This window comes from Chionomys nivalis, chromosome 1, assembly GCF_950005125.1.
Source record: "Chionomys nivalis chromosome 1, mChiNiv1.1, whole genome shotgun sequence".
In the NCBI taxonomy this organism is placed as follows: Eukaryota; Metazoa; Chordata; class Mammalia; order Rodentia; family Cricetidae; genus Chionomys; species Chionomys nivalis.
In genome coordinates, this window is record NC_080086.1 from 30,242,787 (window position 1) to 30,262,691 (window position 19,905).

At 42.4% G+C, this 19,905-nt stretch overlaps 1 protein-coding gene across 9 annotated transcripts in view; it reads left to right on the forward strand.

Moving 5' to 3' along the window:
* The first annotated feature begins 1,953 nt into the window (after positions 1-1,953).
* Erc1 (ELKS/RAB6-interacting/CAST family member 1) overlaps positions 1,954-19,905 on the forward strand; it is a 365,559-nt gene continuing 347,607 nt past the window's right edge. For 8 of the 9 annotated variants that reach the window (XM_057764045.1, XM_057764072.1, XM_057764063.1 and 5 more), the window contains exon 1: positions 1,954-2,221. The gene's annotated coding sequence lies outside the window, so the exon portion shown is untranslated. Of the gene's footprint in view, positions 2,222-2,687; positions 2,712-19,905 lie in introns of those variants that run through there. The other variant, XM_057764054.1, reaches the window with a different exon arrangement.

The window sequence follows — 19,905 nt, forward strand, 5'->3', positions numbered from 1 at the left end:
TTGCATCCACAGAGTCCATCTTCCCAGTCTCAGAAATGAAGTCTTTGAAGACTCATCTCTGGACGCTCAACAGTCACCTTGACTGGCTGCACACACTCAAACAAAAGGTTGTAGTATATTAGAAGTCGTACTGAAGGGGAGTTAGTTCCGCATGCCCAAGGACTGTAATCATCCAAGTGCATTTTGGGAGGGAAACATTAGAGAGTCTGGGAAGGACAAAACAGAATTTTGTGCTGCTGGTGGTGGTGGCGGCGCACGCCTTTAATCCCAGCACTTGGGAGGCAGAGGCAGGCGATCTCTGCGAGCTCGAGGCCAGCCTGGTCTACAAGAGCTAGTTCCGGGACAGAAACCCTGTCTAAAAAACCAACCAACCAAACAAACAAAAACCCCAGAATTATTTTGTAGGACGAATTCTAGTTGGTCTTAATAATATTAGGGGGTGAAAGCTGAGAGATCAGAGAAGCAGAGTGGCCAGCTACTAGAGAGTTCTCACCTCTACCAATGCTCAGACCGAAAGGGCGATCCTGTCCTCAAACTGCAACTGTCTCCATCAAGCCTCAGACTGCACTGAGCTCCCATACCTTTTGCCTTACATTCCTTTCTCAGCCCATCCATATCGCTCCAGTCTCCACCTCCCTAGTGCTGGGATCACCTTTTTGAGAGTGCTGTTTCCCTTTCAGACAGATACAATCCAGTGTAGCCCAGGGCGGCCTTGAACTAACAGAGATCCCTCTACCTCTGCTAGTCCTGGGATTAAAGGTGTGTGCCACCACTGCCTGGCCTGTACTCTGATCTTCAGACAAGCTTTATTTGTTATAACACAAACAAATCCTCACTACAGAACTTGGTGAATGAACGTGAATGCTACGGTGGATGGGGAAAAATGTCAATGGATTTTTATGGCTAATTATGATGGTGGGAGTTTAAGGATGAGTCTTAACTCCTCTCATCTCAAAGGCATTTTAAATTAGCTTATGGGGATGAGTATAATTCACATCACCTTTAGATTTTTGGCTTAGAGATAGCTTATCTACATTTTAAAATTAATGCCTGTGTGTTGCCTCCACCTCTGTACTTTTGCCTGCACCTGACAAAAGGAAAAGGTTGAGATTCAGCACCAGAAAAAACTGGGTTGTCTAAAATAAGGCAGCAGCTGCTTCGTAGTTCGTTCGCCTTGCTTGGTGTGAGGGCTAAATAAAAAAGGCAACGTGGTGAAGCTTTTGGCACAGCTCATGCACCGCATGTGGACACCAGGTTCCGCCCACGCTCTTCCTCCCTGGCACCATAGCTGCGGAAAAGCCACCTACTGAGGAGAGGGTCTTTATGATGACCGCTTAGCCAGCCCCGAGGACTCAGAGCATTGCCTTCCGCAGCCACATTTCGAAAAGTCAAGTGTGAGGGGCAAGCTAACTTCTCTTGGACAAAGGGTGTCCAGGCAGCAGTGACTCAAAGTGACAAGCCCAGAGTTATTTCCTAAGGTGGCGGCGATCCCAGGGTTCGGGTAACGGGCCTGCCAAGCAGGGGGCGGGGCGACTCCAGGTTTGGGAAAGGCCACTCCATTCCTGGGGCTTCCAGCAGTCCACGTCCTACGGCAAGCAGGAGGAGACAAACGCCGCCCCTCCTCGCCCGCACCTTCCCTGCTCGCCTTCGCGGCCCTGGCTGTCCTGTGGACTCTGGGCCGTGGGTGTGTGATTGTAAGGGGCGGCTCTACGTGCGGCACAACTCTGCCTAGGCGCCCAGTTACCTTCGTGGCCTCGAAGCGCCGCGCTTCACGATCCTGTTGCGCGGTCCCCCTGAGCCGCTTCGGGAGGCGCTTCCCGGAGGGACTAGGGAAAGCCCGGCGGCTCGCGAGGGTGGGAGGCGGGACGCTGATGCCGCGCGGGCGCCAGGGGGCGGGGCTAGGTGTGCGCGGAGGGCGGGGCGTGGTGACGTCGTGGGCGCCGGTCGTGCTGTAGCTGTGGCTTTGGTGGCGGCGGCGGCGGCGGCGGCTGTGATAGTGGCGGCGGCAGGGTGTCCGGGAGGCAGCAGCAGCAACGGCAGCGGCAGCGGCGGCCCTGAGGAGAGTGAGGCGGCCCCGTCGGCAGCCGCCCGCGCGTCAGGCGGAACCTCGAGCTGTCCGGCGGTCGCCGGCGCTGAGGCATTTGCCGTTTCCTACCGGGCTCGGCGCTCCCGGCCCTGGCTGGGCAGGGCAGAGTGCCCCTGGGGAGGGGCGGAGCCGTAGGTGAGGCTTCGGGACCCCTCCCCCTCCGGATCAGGCCGGGGGTGGGGGCGGGAAGGATGGGGAGGTCGGGAGAGCGGACCCCGCCCCAGCGCACCCGAGCCCACCGGCGGCCGCGCCCTGCGGAGCTCCGGGATTGGGCGGGAGCGAAGGAGCTGGCGGCGGGGACCTCCGCTGTGGGAGGTGGAGGGCTTCTGGCGCTCCGAGACCCGGAGGTGGGAGGCATGATGTGGGGAGACAGGGAATCTTGGGGATATTGGGGTGCGGCCAAGGTGGATCTGATGTAAAATGTTTAAGATGATCTTTTTTATTATTTTGGACCTGGTGATATAGAAGAAGAAGAAAGGTTGTATTTCAAGAGGAAAATGAAGCGGGGATGTTGCCCTGGAGGTAGCTATAGAGGCTATTGAAGCAGATCTCACATTGCCACTTTAGGTTTTGGTTCTTGAGTGGAATTCACCGAAGGAAGAGAGTACCTTTGCGTTGATTTGGGGTAGGTAAATTGTCAGCCTGAGTGTCTCTGGTTTCACACACAAGAAAGAAGATGTTGATGTTTAGACAACTTCATTCTGAAGCAACCATGAGGAAATATGTGTCGTTACTCTTAGCCTCTTAAAAGTGCTGTCTTCCAGTTTATTTTTCCTGCGTTCCCCCCCCCACTCCCTTCTCTTGTGCTTGATCTCTTTGTACCACTTTTAATTTTTAAGCTGACCCTTGAAGAAAAGGAAGGCCCGGGTCTCAGGTAGTTTGTCAGTCACATTTCAGAGTAATAGTTGCAGGTGGTTGTGGTTGATTGCTTTGAGTGGATAAGACAAACTAATAGTTCTGTTGGAGCTAATTGTGTGAAAATCGCTTAAATGTTTTAAAGTGCAGCTGTCTTTTACACCTTGTTTCTCTCTAGACCTTGATACATTTTGTGTTTATTGTATTTATTCATTGGGGGTGATTATTTTTGGGTTTAAAAAAAATATGGGCGTGTGTGTGTGTGTGTGTGTGGCGTGCTCCAGATTTGAGGTCAAAGGACAGCCTTTGGGACTCGGTTCTCCCACTGTGTATTGCTATTGCTAGGATCAGATCGGTTGTCAGACTTGTGCCATAGGCACTTTACATGTCGAGTTATCTGGCTGTCCCTATTTTTTTTGTATTTTTCTTTTAAGACAAGGGCTCACTCTATTCCAGGTTAGCCTCCAGCTTACTGTGATTCTTCTATCTTAGCCTTCCAAATGCTGAGACTGCAGACCTGACCTACTATGACTGGCTTTCTTGAAGATTGCTTTTATTTTTCATTTTCAGTTGTATTTATTGCAGTTTTTTTCTTTTTTTCTTTTTACATTTTCCCGCCAGGTCCAAGATGGTTTCTCAGTGTAATGCTGGCTGTCCAGGAACTCACTCTGTAGACCAGGCTGGCCTCCAAGTCAGAGATCCGCCTGTCTCTGCCTCCCAAGTGCTGGGATTAAAGGCACGTGGCACCACACCTGGCTTTATTGCAGTCTTCATTAAACACTTTCAAAATGAAATAGGATTTTTTTCATTATGTGGGTCCCTCCATTTTCAAGGAATATTGTCAGTGTCAAATGCTTTTAAACTGTGCTTCTTCTTGTATCCTGTGGGAGAATGTGTCTTACTTTTCTTGGGAGATGTTATTGAGAGTGAACAACAGTCTTTGGTGTTCTCCAGTTCACATCAGTGGTTCACAGTTGAGCACAATAGACCCAAGTCTTCTGGATTCGTGCTTCTTATTAGACTGTAGTAACCACATTCCTTATCATTTGTGACTTAAACTATTTCTTGTTCAGTAAACAAGCCCTTTGATAGATACATATTATGATATAATGAGAGGCATAGTCAGTTCACTTATGGAAGAAGGGGAAACTACCAGAAAATGAAATTTAAAAACAGTAACTTTCCTAATACCTGCCTGATTTATTTTGGCCAAAAGAGTACTTTTCTGTAACCCAAGAGAGAAATACGTAGGTTATTTCAGTAGTTGGAGATCATTGCCTGTTCTCCATGTTCGCTTCAGGAGCAGGTGCTGATCTACTAGAGAAACTTTTGCTTGTAAAGACTGGTAGGAAATGAGGCTATGATAGTTAATTGATAAAGTGTATAGTTCAATTTATAGTCATAAAATTAAAGATTAAATGATCTCTATGTAGACATTGAATAATTGGTTGGTACAGTGAGTACTTGTGATTTAAATTAGCTAGGAGCAAACCCCACATATTTACTGCCTCCCCTTGTTGGAATTTTTGAGATGGGGTTTCACTATGGAGACAAGGCTGGCTTTTAACTCATAGAAATCTGACTGCCTATGCTTCCCGAGTACTGGGATTACAGGCATTCACCACCATGCCAGGCTAGTTTTGAGTTTTGAAGATTTAGATACTGGCTGCTGGGAATGCATATGTGTTTAGTGTGTAGTTTCTTTGCCTAACATGCAGGAAAGCTCTAGGTTTGATCCCCAGCACTGAAGAAAACAAAACCCAAAAAGATATTGGGTGAAACTTGGGTGCGTATACTAATGTTTACATGATAATGAATTGTGATTCTTGTAGAAATAAAATTGTGTAATTTGATAGGTGTCAGAGATGGAAATAATTTAATTTAGAAACCAGTTTAGAATTTCGTGTATCTGAAAAAATTCTGCATTTTATTAATTAGTACATATTACTTGGGTGCTGTAGAAATGGCTCAGCACTTAAGAGAGCTTACTGCTCTTCTAGAGGACCTGAGGTTGGTTCCCAGCACACATCAGGCTGCTTGCAGTTGCCTCTAGCCTTAGGGGATCTGACTTCCTGTCTGGCCTCCTGGGCACCACACTCACATTCACATCATTACACCCTGTGCACATAACTAAAAATAAAATAACCTGTGATTCCAGTGCTTAGGAGACTGACACTGGAGGATTGCCTTGAGCTTGAAACCAGCCTGGCTACATAGTGAGTTCTAGGCCTGATTGAACTACAGTGTAGATTGTCTGTTTTTTTTTTAAAAGGCTGTTTGCTTCTTATTCCCTATCTTACTGTAGTTGAGTCCATTGAAGTGTGTTTTTCCTTACTATTAAAGTCACAGTTATATCAGTCCTGTAATCCAGGTTCAAACTGGAAATTTAAAGGTGAAGGGTTTCACAGGAACAGCTGCTGTTTCATACTGTTTATGCCCTTTGTAGGAAGGAGTCTTAGAGCTGTTAAATACATTTTATTTATAAGATATCAGAGCCACTGATGGAGAAAGAGCAGAGAACAAAGTGCTATGTGTAATCAAATAAGTAGTACATTAGTTATTTTGAGAGCGATGGGCTATGATTATGTGGAATATAATTGAATTGTATGGCACTTGAGGTTTTCCATGTTTTGGAGTGTCAATTCTGGAATTAGAGTGTTTAATCCTAGCCTTGCCTTGTATAGTGTAGGGCATATTGCTGCTTAAGCTTAATTGTTTTCTTTTTTTCAAGACAGGATTTCTCTGTATAGTCCTGGCTGTTCTGGAACTTGTTCTGTAGATTAGGCTGACTTTGAACGCAGATCCGCCTGCCTTCTCCTCCTGAGTGCTGGGGTTAGACTGCCAGGGTTGAAGTGTATGCCACCATAACTAGCCTTAACTGCAATTTCTTTTAAAAATAAGATAATTTTATTTATGTGTATGTGGTGTATATATGAGTTTCTGTATATCACAGGTGTGCAGAGGGCCAGAGGGCATTGGGTTCTCTGGAACTAAAGCTGTAGATGTTGTAAACTGCCTGATGTAGGTACTAGGAACAGAACCTGCGTCCTCTGTAGGAGAATAAGTACTCTTAACTGTTGCCATCTCCCCAACCTTAATTTCTTAACTTTAACTTCTGTTTAAATTCTTGTGAAAAATTAGAATAATAGCAATAGTATTTCACCTCTTAGGATGGGTAAATGGGTTAATGTAGCTAGAACAGTGCTGGCACACAATTAGCTTGTTTGTTAACACCTTCTGAACTTTATTCCTTGAGCATTACTTTTTTATTCATTTAAAATACACAGATTGAAGGCTGGGAGCTGTTTCAGTAGGAAAAGGTTAATCAAGCTGAACACTTGATGAGTCCCTGGGACTTAGATCCGTGGTCTAAGGAGAGAACCAGCTCCTACAGGTTGTCGCCTGGCTTCCACATGCTCTCTGTGGCACACCTGCACCCGTCCACACAAAAACACAAAATAAACAATGTAATATAAAAAAAAAACCACAACTCATTGAGCATGTATTATGTTAGGTGCTAGGACTCTAGCAAGGAACAAGGCAGACAGAAACCTGAACTCTCATGGAGCATTTATGCTAGGTGAGGAGACAGATGATTAAATAAGTAAATGAATGAATTACATACATGGGTGTTAATAAGTATTGCCTTAGTTCTTTTCCTGTTGCTATGTTAAATATCCTGACCAGCTTTTCTGAAGGGTGGTTTTCATGTCCGTGATGATGCCCTAGGAGTGATGATAGGTAATGTGTTTTTTTCACCATTTATTAAACCAGTAATGACTGTGACCTCCTGCACCCCCCCCCCCCAAAAAAAAATTCTGACAGAAGCAACTTCAGGGAGACAGGATTTGTATATAGTTCCAGAGGGATACAGGGGAAGGGAGAGCATGGTGGCAGGAGCCAGAAGCAGGTTTATCACATGTTTGCGCTCAAGAAGCAGAGAGTAAATGGAAAGTGGGTCTAGACTTCTGTAAAAAGGGTCACTGTTCCCCCTGTGACCCATTTTCTCTCTCAGTGCTCTCCTTCCTAAAAGTTCTACAACCTTCTCAAACAGTGCCACCATTGGGGACCAAGTGTTCAAACATGGGAATCCTTGGGGGACATTTCAGATCACAAACAGAAATGGAGAGAGAAGTATAAGTAGTGGGTGGGAATTTCCATGGTTTATAAGCCATTGAGTTTTACTGAGAGTAACGTAGGGTGCCAGTGTGGAGTTCTTAGCACTATACTCTGATATCACGGACTCTGACTTGTGTTTTAGAAGAATGGTTGCTACCTCTCTGGGGTGTTAGGACAGGGTGGGAGACAGAAATAAGGACACTAGGCAAGAGATTGTGTTATGATGTTTCAGATGGGAATGGCGCTGACCAAGGTAATAGCAAAATGAAATGTTGAGAAGTGGTTGGATTTTTAGTATATATCAAGGGTAGATAAGTTGTAGTGATTGAATATGGTATGCAAGCAAAATAGAATTATAAAGAATAAGTGTGGTTTTTACTTGAACAGCTAGAAGAACACAGTTGCCATAACCTAAATGAAGATAGCAGTTGAAACATGTTCGGGAAAATTCTGGAAGTTGGGGTGAGTTGGAGTTCAGGAAAAGTAAGCAACAGGACAAGTGAGCAATTTCCACCTGGTATTTAGAATTGTGTAGTACTGAGAGCATCAAGAGCGAATTAGGCAGAGAAGAGATCTAAACCTCTGAGCCGCGGGACTGATTTGTTTATTTGTTCATCCTGTCATGGAGTTAGTATGGTTCTAGGTGCTCTTTTGGGGATGCACTAGCTAGCTGACAAATGTCTCTGCCTTAATGGTCCTTACCTTAAAAGAAACTACAAGATATCCTGGGGGAAAGAAGAGGAACCAAGTGACAGTCCTACTTCCAACTCCAAAGTGCTGGGATTTCAGGCATGCATTACCATGTCTAGTTTTTGTTTTTCTTACCAGTAAAATTCCTTGCAAGTAAATGCCATTTAGTCATTCTAAAATTTCATTAAATATTTCATTTTCTGGTCTAATGATGAACTCCGGCTTTATTTTAGAATAGACTATTCGAACTCTTATTGAGGGAAGTAGTGATCACTAGGGTTTCACAGAGATTCATTGAATCAAATCAGACAATACCAGTTTCATAGAATGATATGGTTACTAGACTGACAAATAAAAGAAATGTGGTTGTTATACACTGGATTTCAGCTATATCTTTTCATGCTGTCTTTATGGAAAATATGAAAAAAGACCTATATTTCATCAGGACAGTGAGTATCTGTCATGTGTTCTCTGCTGAGCAAATAATAGGTAGTTACTGTATTTGATGAATGAATGGATAACAGTACAAGCCAATGAATTCATAAGTGATTGAATGGCTGGACCAGAAAATAGAGTTGCTCGCTGAGGATGGAGAGCTTGAAGAACTGATGTTAAAGGACTCATTCATGTGTGTATTGAAGCGAGCAGGGTGAAGTGGGTGTGGTAGCTGGAGCATAGTGACCACTGTGAATTTGGTACCTATACATCTTGATGATTATCAGCAGTCAGTGAGGATGGAGTGGTAGAAGATTTGGCTGAATAGCGCGAGAGTCGAGTAAGGATTTTCATGAGGATGTAGGATTAAAGGCCTATTAAAGGCCATTTCTCAGAATTGAGTGTGGCCTGAGAAACTGAAAAAGGCCAAGTGACAAGAACTGTCCTGATTGGGAAGCCAGTTTTAGGTTAAGGCAGAGAGGTATTTGAGAGCATTTTGAAGAAATGGAGAACTTTAGCAGACTTCTCAAAAAAGTTTATTTTCTCAGTTGGGTACTTACCATTTCTTAACATAAAATGTTTCTTCTTGAGAAACTTCACCTGTCCATATTTTATTGTTCTAAGTTGCTCTCAGCTTTGCTGCCAAACTCTGTTGTAGTTTGACTTTTATTTTTTTAATAAATAAATTAAACAACTTTTTTTTTTTTTTTTGAGTCAGAGTTTCATGTAGCCCAGTTTGTCTGACCTCAGACTCACTATGACCTGGTCCTCTCTCTTCCTTGCACTTTGCAAATGCAGGTATTCCAGGCTGGAGTTACCATCCTGGCTTTCTAGCCAGACTTTTTGGGAAGGGTTGTCCACATTTACTGCACTCTTCCGTTTCTTCTGTGATTTTTCTTTTGTGCCTTCATGATTTCCCTGAAACTGAAAATAGCACATGAACATAGCCAGTGACTTTTCTCTTTCTGTCCTTGTATTTAACCCTTTGGCAGTGGTCTATTGCTACATAATAACCTCCAAATTTAAAATAAGGAACATTTCTTATTTGATAGACTCTGTGTCTGAAGTCTGGTTGTGTTTGGTGCCTCTGATTTCAGGGTCACTGGTAAGGCTGTAGAGGTATGGAGTGAGGCTGCTGTGATCTCGAGCTTCACTGGAGGAGGTTCTGTTTCCAGGAGCGTATGCATGGCTGCCGGTAGGCTGCAGGTTTTTGTTGGCTGTTTGCTGGGCAAATAAACCAGTCCCTTGCCATTTAGATCTCTGTGTACGATTACAGGTGCACTTATAACAGTGGCACCTTGCATCTTTTGGATCAAGAGCTCTGGAGGGGAAGGGCAGATTTAGCCACAGTGCTTTCTAACCTAATCTTGCAAGTGGTGTGCTGTCACTTTTGCCGTAGTTTGTATATTACATGTTTGTGTCTAGATCCAACACACACAAGATGGGATTTCATAACGCCATGAAGGCAGAGATTATCCATGTTGGAAACTGGCTACCACGGCAGACTTCATGGTCTCACTCTTAGACCAGGCTGCTCTCAAACTCAGAGATCCGCCTGATTCTATCTCCACCACCACCCTGGGATGCTAGAAACTTTGAATTAGTAGACATGATCTGGTGTGTTTCAGAAGGATAACTTTAGGGGAGATCCAGCCAATCACCTTGCTTGTAGGGCGGGGTCCCCCGAGGATATTTTTTACTTATAAAGATTATGGGCGTGCTCCCCGCCTTCTCTTCTGCTTTCCTGTTCTCCGCTGGAACCACGCGTTCTGTGAGTCCTTAATTAAAGCTGAAAATATTTTTATAATTTCTGTCTGCCTTCATTTACGCCGGTACAATTACAGATAACTATTTAATTTCATTTTTTTTTTTTTTTTGAAATGGAGTCTCATTGTGTAGCTAGGCAAACCTTGGACTCACAGTCCTCTTGCCTCAGCACTTTTAGTACTGGGCTTATGAACTTGTGACACTGTCAGTGATTTGACAGTTACTCTTACACTATCACTGCTAGTGCTTCACCAGCTGATAGAATTAATCCTATGTTCTTCCACCCTATGTGGTATACTGTGGGATGAATAGACAATTTCACCTTACCACCCTCTGGATATATCATTTCCCTCATTGTTTTATTTGAAAGCCCTTGTATTTGGAATTAACCCATGTTCTGTGGGAATGCCTTAAGTTTAACATTTGTGTTATTATTGTGAAACTATTTTGGGAAATAAAAGTTTAGACTTTAAATTTCATTTTATTGTATAATATAATTTACCAATTATAGTAGAAAAATAAGGACTGGGGAGGTAGCTTAGTATAAAGTACTTGGAGTACGAGTATGAAAACCTCAGTTGTAGCTCAACAACACTGTGAGAAAGCCAGGCATGGTGGTTCTGGTTGTCATTCATTCCAGCATGGGTCAGGGTGTTGTGAGACAGACCAGTCCCTGGGGCAGGCTGGCCAGTCAGCTTTGCCTAATTGTGAGCCCAGACCAAATGAAAGACCTTTTCTCAAATTATAAGGCTCCTTAGAAGTGATACCTGAAATTGACTCTTGGCCTATATGCGTGCACATACAATTGCACCTATATAAACACACACCTGTACCCACACGTACACACCCAAACACACAAAGTAGAAAAATGCTAAAACAAATGTATAGTTTAACAAATTGTGGAACACTTGTCACCCTCTAGGTCACCATTCTAGAAGCCCTTTTTTTTTTTTTTTGGTTTTTCGAGACAGGGTTTCTCTGTGGCTTTGGAGCCTGTCCTGGAACTAGCTCTTGTAGACCAGGCTGGTCTCGAACTCACAGAGATTCACCTGCCTCTGCCTCCCGAGTGCTGGGATTAAAGGCGTGCGCCACCACCGCCCGGCTTCTAGAAGCCCTTTTTACTCTTCCCTCTCTGATCCTTTATAAAGACACAGCCACTGTCCTGGCTCAAAGAGGACTCATGCAGGCTGCCTCTTCTGTGGGGAGACATTAACACAGACCTTACTGAGGCCAGGCGCAGTTGATTTCACCTATTAGGCCAGCGTTTAAGAAACTGAGACAGGAGTTGGAGGGCACATTGGGTTATATAATGAGTTTGTGGACATCTAACCAACCTATTTACCTTAATAAGTTTAATAAACTCTATTCACCCCAAACATCCATCCATCCATCCATCCATCCATCCATCCATCCATCCATCCATCCATCCATCCATTGAGAAATCTGCCTACCTCTGCCTTACAAGTGCTGGGATTAAAGGTGTGTATCACCACACCGGGTTACTATCCCTGTTTTTTGTGTGTGAAAATAAAAGGTCTCTAGATAGTCCAGGCTGGTCGGAACTTGTCATCTTCCTCCCTCAGGTCTGTACCACCACCCTGGTTTTATGTCCAATCCGTATTATGATAATGTGAAATGATTACAGTGCCTGTTTGATGAGATACGTTGAAGGAATGACACAGGTTTTGAGACATAGTATTAGGCTACTCTGGAAAAGTTACTTGGACTCAGCACCTTGACAGTAGATCTGATAATCCAGAAAGTCACCAAGAGATGCAATAGATTTCTGGGAAGAATGAAGTAGATGGCATGAGATATTTTGATGCTGTTCAATTAGCATACATTTTAAAACTTATTGGTTATTTCTGTAGTTTCTCACTTAATATTATCATTGTGACCCACCATTTGGTACCTGAAACCACAGACAATGAAACTGTATGTTAAAGGTGTTAAGTCTGGAGCGTAGCCCCAGCTCCTGGCATCCATCCCAGCCCCCTGGCCTGGGAGTTGCATTAGTTTGGACTCCAAATCCCAGCATGCCAGGTCCGGATCCCTCCCTCGTCAGGACCACTCCCACAGGGTATTTTAAGTGGGCTTCCAGAAGAGAGTGGTTCCGGGTTTGCATGTGCTCCCTGCTTTCCTGTCTCCCCGCCATGTGAAAAAGATGGGAATTTTAATTCGGTTTGATCTGACCTAATTGGATTTCTTTGCACCTGCGGAGCCGCCCCTCTTAGGATTTTTTCCTAACAAAAGGGACTACTGTATAGATTTTCTTTAAAGAAAGATTTATTCATTTATTATGTATACAGTGTTCTGCCTGCACTCCAGAAGAGGGCACCAGATCTCGTTTTAGATGCTTGTGAGTCACCATGTGGCTGCTGGGAATTGAACTCAGGACCTCTGGAAGAGCAGTCAGTGCTCTTAACTACTGAGTCATCTCTCTACTCCCAGATTTTCAAGGTTTAGTTTTTTATTTTTCAACTTCATCTGTATGGATTCATACTGGAATCTTGACGTAGCATTTTGAGGCACTTAATTATGAGTTGCTGAGATTTGTTCATTTTCATTGCTGAATAGTATTCTGTTATATAAATATACTATACTTTATTATTTTTTATTTGATTGTTTTTTTTTTTTTTAATTTGGGGATATTTGTAGCCCAGCCGGCTTTAACTCACTCTGTAGTTCAAGATAACCTTGAACTCCTGATCTTACACCTCCCAAGTTCTGGGATTATAGGCCTGGTTTGTTTGTTCATTTTGAGACAGGGCCTTCCTATATAGCTCAGCACAACCTAGAATTTGTTATCTTGCTATGTTGGACATTGCTGGGATTATAGGTGTGATCTCCATGTCCAGAAAGGTTGAGATATCTTGTGTCTCTTGGTCACTAGGTCATCTGTTTTGTGAAATGCTTATTCAAATGTCTGGCTCAATTTTCTATTTGAGTGTCTTTCTAAATTAATATACAGGATTTCGTAATATATTTTGTTAATATCTGAGCTCTGGTTATTTATATTGTAATATATTGTAAATATTTCCTTTCATTCAGTAGCTTTCCATTTTCGTTCCCATTGTGGCATTTATTGAAAAAACAAATTTCTTACAGTCCAGTCAATATTTGCTGCTATTGTTAATCACTTTTATGTTTTGTTTAAGAAATCTTTCTCACTCTGTGGTCATCACTTCATTCTCTATATTATTTTCTGAGGGTGTTATTGTTACACCTTCCTGAGATCTGTGTAAAATTGGCTTTTGTATAGTTTTAGTTAGGTGTTGAAGTTACCTCCCCAACATGACTGCCTCACTTTCTTAGCATCCTTTATTGATGATCTCTCCCCTTCTTACTGACTCAACATAAAATAGGACTTTTTTTTTTTTTTTTTTTTTTTTTTTTTTTTTTTTTTTTGCTGTTGCCAGCCTCTTTTAGTGATTGTAGCCTTAGGGTCAGTTTTTTTTTTTAAAAATATTTATTTATTTATTATGTATACAATATTCTGTCTGTGTGTATGTCTGCAGACCAGAAGAGGGCACGAGACCTCATTACAGATGGTTGTGAGCCACCTTGTGGTTGCTGGGAATTTAACTCAGGACCTTTGGAAGAGCAGGCAATGCTTTTAACCACTAAGCCATCTATCCAGCCCCTTAGGGTCAGTTTTAACATTTGTATAAGAAGCGTCCCTCTTGCTTTTCCAGACTGTTTGCTTGACACTCCGTAGCCATCAATGACTGTCATGGTTGGTAATCAGGACAGTAGGAATTGTATAGGAATGAACATACAAACATACATACATATATATCTAGGTGAAATAGACAGATTAGAAAGTTCAGAAATCCACACATTTATGGTTAGTCATTTTCTTGAACAGGCCATCTTTTTTTATTAACCTGTATTAGTGACAGAAATTAATGAGCTTTATTATGGCATGTTCAATGTGTTGCTTTGATCATATTTTCTCTCCCTCTACTACCTTCTCTGTCTTTTCAGTCTCCCCACTCACCACAGCCTCTGTTACCGCCTTTTACTCTTGTGTCATCCCTCCTCCCCTCCAGTTTCTACATCTGAAAGAAAAACAGGAGACTTTTTTTTCTATTTGGTTTATATTATATAACAAGGTGACAAGGTGTCATTCAGTTTGTGCTGGGTACGTTTTGAAAACTTGATGCAAACTAGGGTTATCTGGGAAGAGGGAACCTCAGTTGAGAAAATGCCCATCAGATTGGTGGCCTGTGGAGCATTTTCTTGATTAATGATTGATGTGGGAGAGCACAGCCCGCTGTGGGTGCAGCCACCCTGGGTAGGTGGTCCTGGGTGGCATGAGAAATCAGACTGAGCAAGTCATGAGGAGTAACAGTAAGCAGTGTTCCTCCATGCTCTGAGGTCTTGCCTCCAGGATCCTACTTGAATACCTGCTCTAGTTTCTCTCAGGGATGGATTGTGATGTGGAAGCCAAATCAACTCTCCCCTTCCCAAGTTGCTTTTGGTCAGTGTTTATCACAGCAGCAGAGCAGTAAACTAGGACATAGTTCTACACGTTTCCTGCAAATGACATGAGTTTATCCCGCTCTATGGTGATTAATATAAACATCTATATGATGAACATTCCATATCTTTGCTACTATAAATACCATAACTATAAACACGAGTGCACAGATGTCTCTTGTGTGCTGGTTATATTCTGGTTAATTTGTTGTTGTTGTTTTGTTTTGTTTTTGAGATAGGGTCTCTCTATGTAGCTCTAACTATCCTGGAGCTCTCTGTGTAGATGACTTGCCTCTGCCTCTCTTCCCGAGCCACTAGGTTCAAAGGTGTGTGCCACCAGACCCAGCTGATTAATTTTTGACAGAGGTGCTGAGGTGTTCAGTGGGGGAAAGTACTAGAACAATTGGATATCAGCATATACAAGATAAAGAAAAGAACCCCAAATTTTACATCATAGGAGAAATTCTGAATTGCTGAGCGAGGAAAGAATGTTTTCAGTTAGTATTTAAGTCAGTAGACAAAGTATTGGGTGCCACTATACTCATAGATGTATGTCGTTGTAGTTCATGCTCAATCGTTCTGCTTGCTCTGCTGCTTCTCTACCCCTGGCTGCTTTCTTTTTCCTTCCAGGATTTTGTTTTTTTACTTGAGATGGATTTTTGGGTCCTTAGTATATTTTCTAGGCTGATGCTAAATTACAAAGCCCAAGTAATCTTCCCTTTCATAGTGGAACTACAGATGCATCTATGCCCAGCAAGGGTTTCCTAGATAGTCGGTTAAGAGCATAACTCATATAAGAAAATAAGACAATTGGATGTTTATCAGAGGGTTTTTTTTTTTTTTTTTTTGTCAGGTTTGGAAACAAACCTTTAGTCTCAGCACTTGGGGCAATGGGAAAGAGGACAGAGGCAGCAGATGTGATTTGAGGCTGGTCTGGTCTACGAAGTGAGTTCCAGGACAGCCAGAGCTATATAGAGAGACCCTGTTCCCCCCAAAATAAAAACCAAAAAGTTAAAAGTTTTACTCTTAAAAGCTGTCACTAACAAAATAAAAAGCAAATGACAGGTGGGAGAAAAATGCTTGCAAACCATATAGTTGATAAAGGATTTGTATCTTTTATTTGGAGCATTATTCTTATTTTAAAAGATTGTATTTTGTTTCTATGTGTGTATGTGCTAGTACATGGAGACCAGAAGGGAGCATCGGGTCCTTTGGCGCTGGAGTTTCAGGTGTTTGTGAGCGGCCGGATGTGAGTGGTAGTCGGTACTCTGGCCCTCTCTTAGAGCAGTAAGCACTCTGCATTGCTGAGCCATCTCTCCAGCCCCCTTTCATTTAGAATATATAAGGAATTCTTTCTACTAGGACAAACAAGTCACCAGATGTGAACAAAAGATTTGAATAGCTCCCTACCATAGTAATAAGCACCTGGAAAAGCTACTCACCACCATTGGTCATTAGTAGGGACACCACAGTGAGGTAACCACCCACACCCTCAGAAGAGCTAAAATCAAAAGAGTGGGGTCGTGCAGGTGAAGAAGTGGGGGAGCTGGGATTCTTGTACATGGCAGATATTATGAAAACAAGTCAAACATATTTACTATATGCCCTTAACTTTTTTTTTTTTTGGTTTTTGGTTTTTTCGAGACAGGGTTTCTCTGTGGTTTTGGAGCCTGTCCTGGAACTAGCTCTTGTAGACCAGGCTGGTCTCAAACTCACAGAGATCCGCCTGCCTCTGCCTCCCAAGTCCTGAGATTAAAGGCGTGTGCCACCACCGCCCGGCCTGCCCTTAACTTTTGTAAGTAGTGTCTACAAAAGAGGAAATGAAAACATGTCCACAGATTTGTATGTGAAAATTCACAGCAATATTAATTACAACAGCAAAATTTGGGAACAGGTGAGCTGATGAACAATAAAAATGAATAGACATTATAAATAGTCTCAAATTATGTTAAATGAAGAAATAACTGGCTTATAATTTTATTTATGAGAAGTTTATAGAAAGGTCAGTCAAATGAATTGTGGCTGGGTCAAGGGATAAGACTGAGGTTTAACTGAAAATGAATATAGGACCTACCTCTTCCTCCTTGTTTTGGAGCCCAGGCTGACCTGGAACTCAATGTGTAACCCAAGCTGGCCTCAAAACCTATATCCTATTGCCTGAGCGTCCTGAGAGCTGGGTTTATAGGTGGGTACCAACATACCTGGCATAAGAAGCTTTTTTGTGTTAGTTGAAGTATTTTAAGCATTATGATGGTTGTATAACTGTACAAACTTACTAAAACTTATCAACATATACTACAAAATGGTATTTGAATTTTAACTTAATAAAACGATGAAATTTCTTCTTTACTTTGGGCCTGTGGACTTTTTATTTCAAAGTTGGAATCAGCTTGCCAGATTAAGAACTGTATGAGGTGGGGGTGCACTCCTTTAATCCAAGCGGGAGAGGCAGAGGCAGATGGACCTCTAAGAGTTCAAGGCCAAGGCCAGCCTGGTCTATAGAGTGAGTTCCAGCCAGGGCTACACAGAGAAACCCTGTCTCATACAAAACAAAACAAAACAGAACTTTATTGAGGGTCCTGGGGATAGACAGCTGAGTGTTTCAGTGCTCATGTGGTATGCTTGATGCTCTAGGCTCAGTCAGTAGCATAGTGAAATAAACATCCAGGGCTGTGGATATAGTCGAGTGTTTGCCTAGCATGCTTGAGGCCCTGTGTTAGATGCTCAGCACCTTCTTAATTGGGCACGATGGTGTAAGACTGCAGAACTCAGGGTAGAGGTTGGAAGATCAGAGTTCCAGGTTATTCTCAGCTGTATAGTGAGTTCAAGGCTAGCCTGGGCTATGTGAACCCATATCTCCTTAAAAAAAAAGAGGAGTTGTGGTGCTGGCAGCAGTGGGTGGGTCTTAGACAAGGTGGGAGGTGAGCAGACACCTGAGGTTTTTCTCTGATTTGTGAAATGGGTCAAGGCATGATTGTGCCTGCACTTATACATACATGTACACATGAACTCCTTCGAAAGATAAAAGGAAGGTGAGGTCCTAAATTACAATTTAGTTGGACTTACAAGTTGGGTAAAATCGTTTCTTCATGATGTGGAGTCTTGAATTGTCAAATGTGACTCCATTGTTACTTTTCATTTCTTAGTTAATTAAAATTACATTTATTTGTTGGCGAGTATGAGAGACAGAGACAGAGGCCATGGAGAGCTTAAGGAGGTCAGAGGACAACTTGTAGTACTTAGTTATCTCCTTCTGCCTTGTGGGTTCCAGGGATTGAGCTCAGGTTATCAGGCTTGCTGGCAAGCAGAGGTCATCCCTAAATGCTTTACTTGCTTTTGTTGCTTGTTTGCTTTTTGAGACATTTATTGTCTTGCTGTAAGCCTAGGCTGACCTCAGATTTATGGCTGACTTCCTACCTCAGCTGCCAGAAAACTGGGACTGCAGGGTGAGCCACTACATCGGGGTCAGTAATGCTTTGTAGTTCTTTTCTTTTGCAGTATTCTTACTCATCTTTTGTTATATTTATGCTATTATAAATAGATTTTTTTGTATTATTATTTTTTAAGAGACATGGTCTCACAATGTTGTTCAGGCTGGCCTTAACTCCCAGTTAGCCTGCCATCTCAGCCTCCTGTCCCCAAATAGCTGGGACTACAGGCATATACTACTGTGCCTGGCTTTTGTTTAAATAATTTTATTTATTCATTAATAAATAATAAATGTATCTCCCCCACCCCGGTTTTACTATGTAGTCCTGACTAGATTAGAATTCAGATATCTACTCCTGTCTCCTGAGTGCTAAAATTAGAGTGTGCACCATGTATGGCTTAATTATTTAATTCTTGCAGATGGGGTCATGCTTTGTAGAGATGATTTCATTTTGTGATGATCTTGATTTCATGGCAGTCATCATGCTGTAGCCTCTCTAGTGCTGGGAGTCTGGTTGTAAAGAGAATTTTGAAATAAAATTTATTTTCTGTTTCCTATTGCTCTATAGAGACAAAATTGAATTTTCAGTATGGCTGTATTTTTCTAAGTTTTGCCAGCCTTAGCCTAATAACTTAATCATAAATTCTCTTTTATTTCCACATTACATAATGTTTAAATTGGTACTGTTTTGTTTTTGCAATTCTGGTACCCCTTATTTCCTTCTCTGGCTAGGGTTTCTAGCATTTGGTTTCATAGAAAGGTGATGAGAGATGTTCTTGCCATTTTCCCATCTCAGAGAGAACTGTTAGTTTTTATCATTGTTGATGTCAAGCCTAGACCGGATAAGATGAGCCTTTTTAGATTTACTCAGTTTATCGCTTACAGCAGCCAAAGAGCCGGTTCTTTGGTCTTTGTGCCACTCATTGTTGGGAAATATTATTTTAAGGTGAGTTACTCTTGTTTATGTTGCATTTGTTTAACTCTGTGAAGCTGTGTTACTGTGCTTGTCTAAAACACCTGATGGTCTAATAAAGAGATGAGTGGCCAATAACGAGAGGCAGGAGAGAGAAATTGGCTTTCCCTGGACTTGTAGTTACAGGTAGTTTTGAGTTGCAGGTGTGGGTGCTGTGGTCTGTGAAGGAGCAGTATGAGCTCATAGGTCCCGAGCCACCTCCTGCCCCTATGTAATTGTAAGGCAGGTTTCAGGGACTGTGGCTTTGTAGTTCAACAGAGAGATACTGCTATTTCCATTTTGGCACAGGCCTAGTTAGGCCACAAGATTAGTTTCAAATGTTTTGTATTTTGTGAGATTTTGGAATTTGGGTTTATGGATAAGAAGTTGTGAATAGGTGCATCTGGTTTTAAATTTCATTTTTTTTTTAAATAAACAGGGTTTTACTATTAAGTTGCCCAAGCTGCTCTTGTCTAACTTGGGTTCGAGTTATTCCCCTGACTCAGTCTCCCAAGTAGCTGGGATGTCATGCCCTTATCACACTACACCATGCTCATGATTTAGTTTACTTAGCGTGAAATTTGGTATAAAATGCAAGATAATTAAAGTTGCAATTGAACATCTTAGCATTCTAAAAGATGATGGTGTACGTGAGGCCTAGAGTTAAGGGAGGCTCCACAACCTAGAGATTGCCTCCCCTGTCCGAGTGGCAGATTGTTGATAGAAGTCCAGGGCCTGCTTAACCACTGTTTACTCCTAAGTATCTGTTTGACAATGTATTTGTCATGGTGAGACTGTTGATAGAACTTACAATTAACTTGATTAACTGATAAGAATTATTAAAACCTGTAATCCACCCGATTACTAACCCTTCTAAAAGGGAGAAATGATAACAGTGGCAAGTATTATGATTGCCCCTTTAATTCCATATTTTGTTCCTACCAGAGACCCTCTTTCATGTTGCTATACCCTTGTGGTGGTGCTTTAGCCAGTGTGCTGTATGTAGTTCCCAGTCTCCAGTAGATACTGAAGAGTCAGGGTAAGCTTGAATAATCAGGCACATGGCTTGAACAAACCTAGTTTTACTAA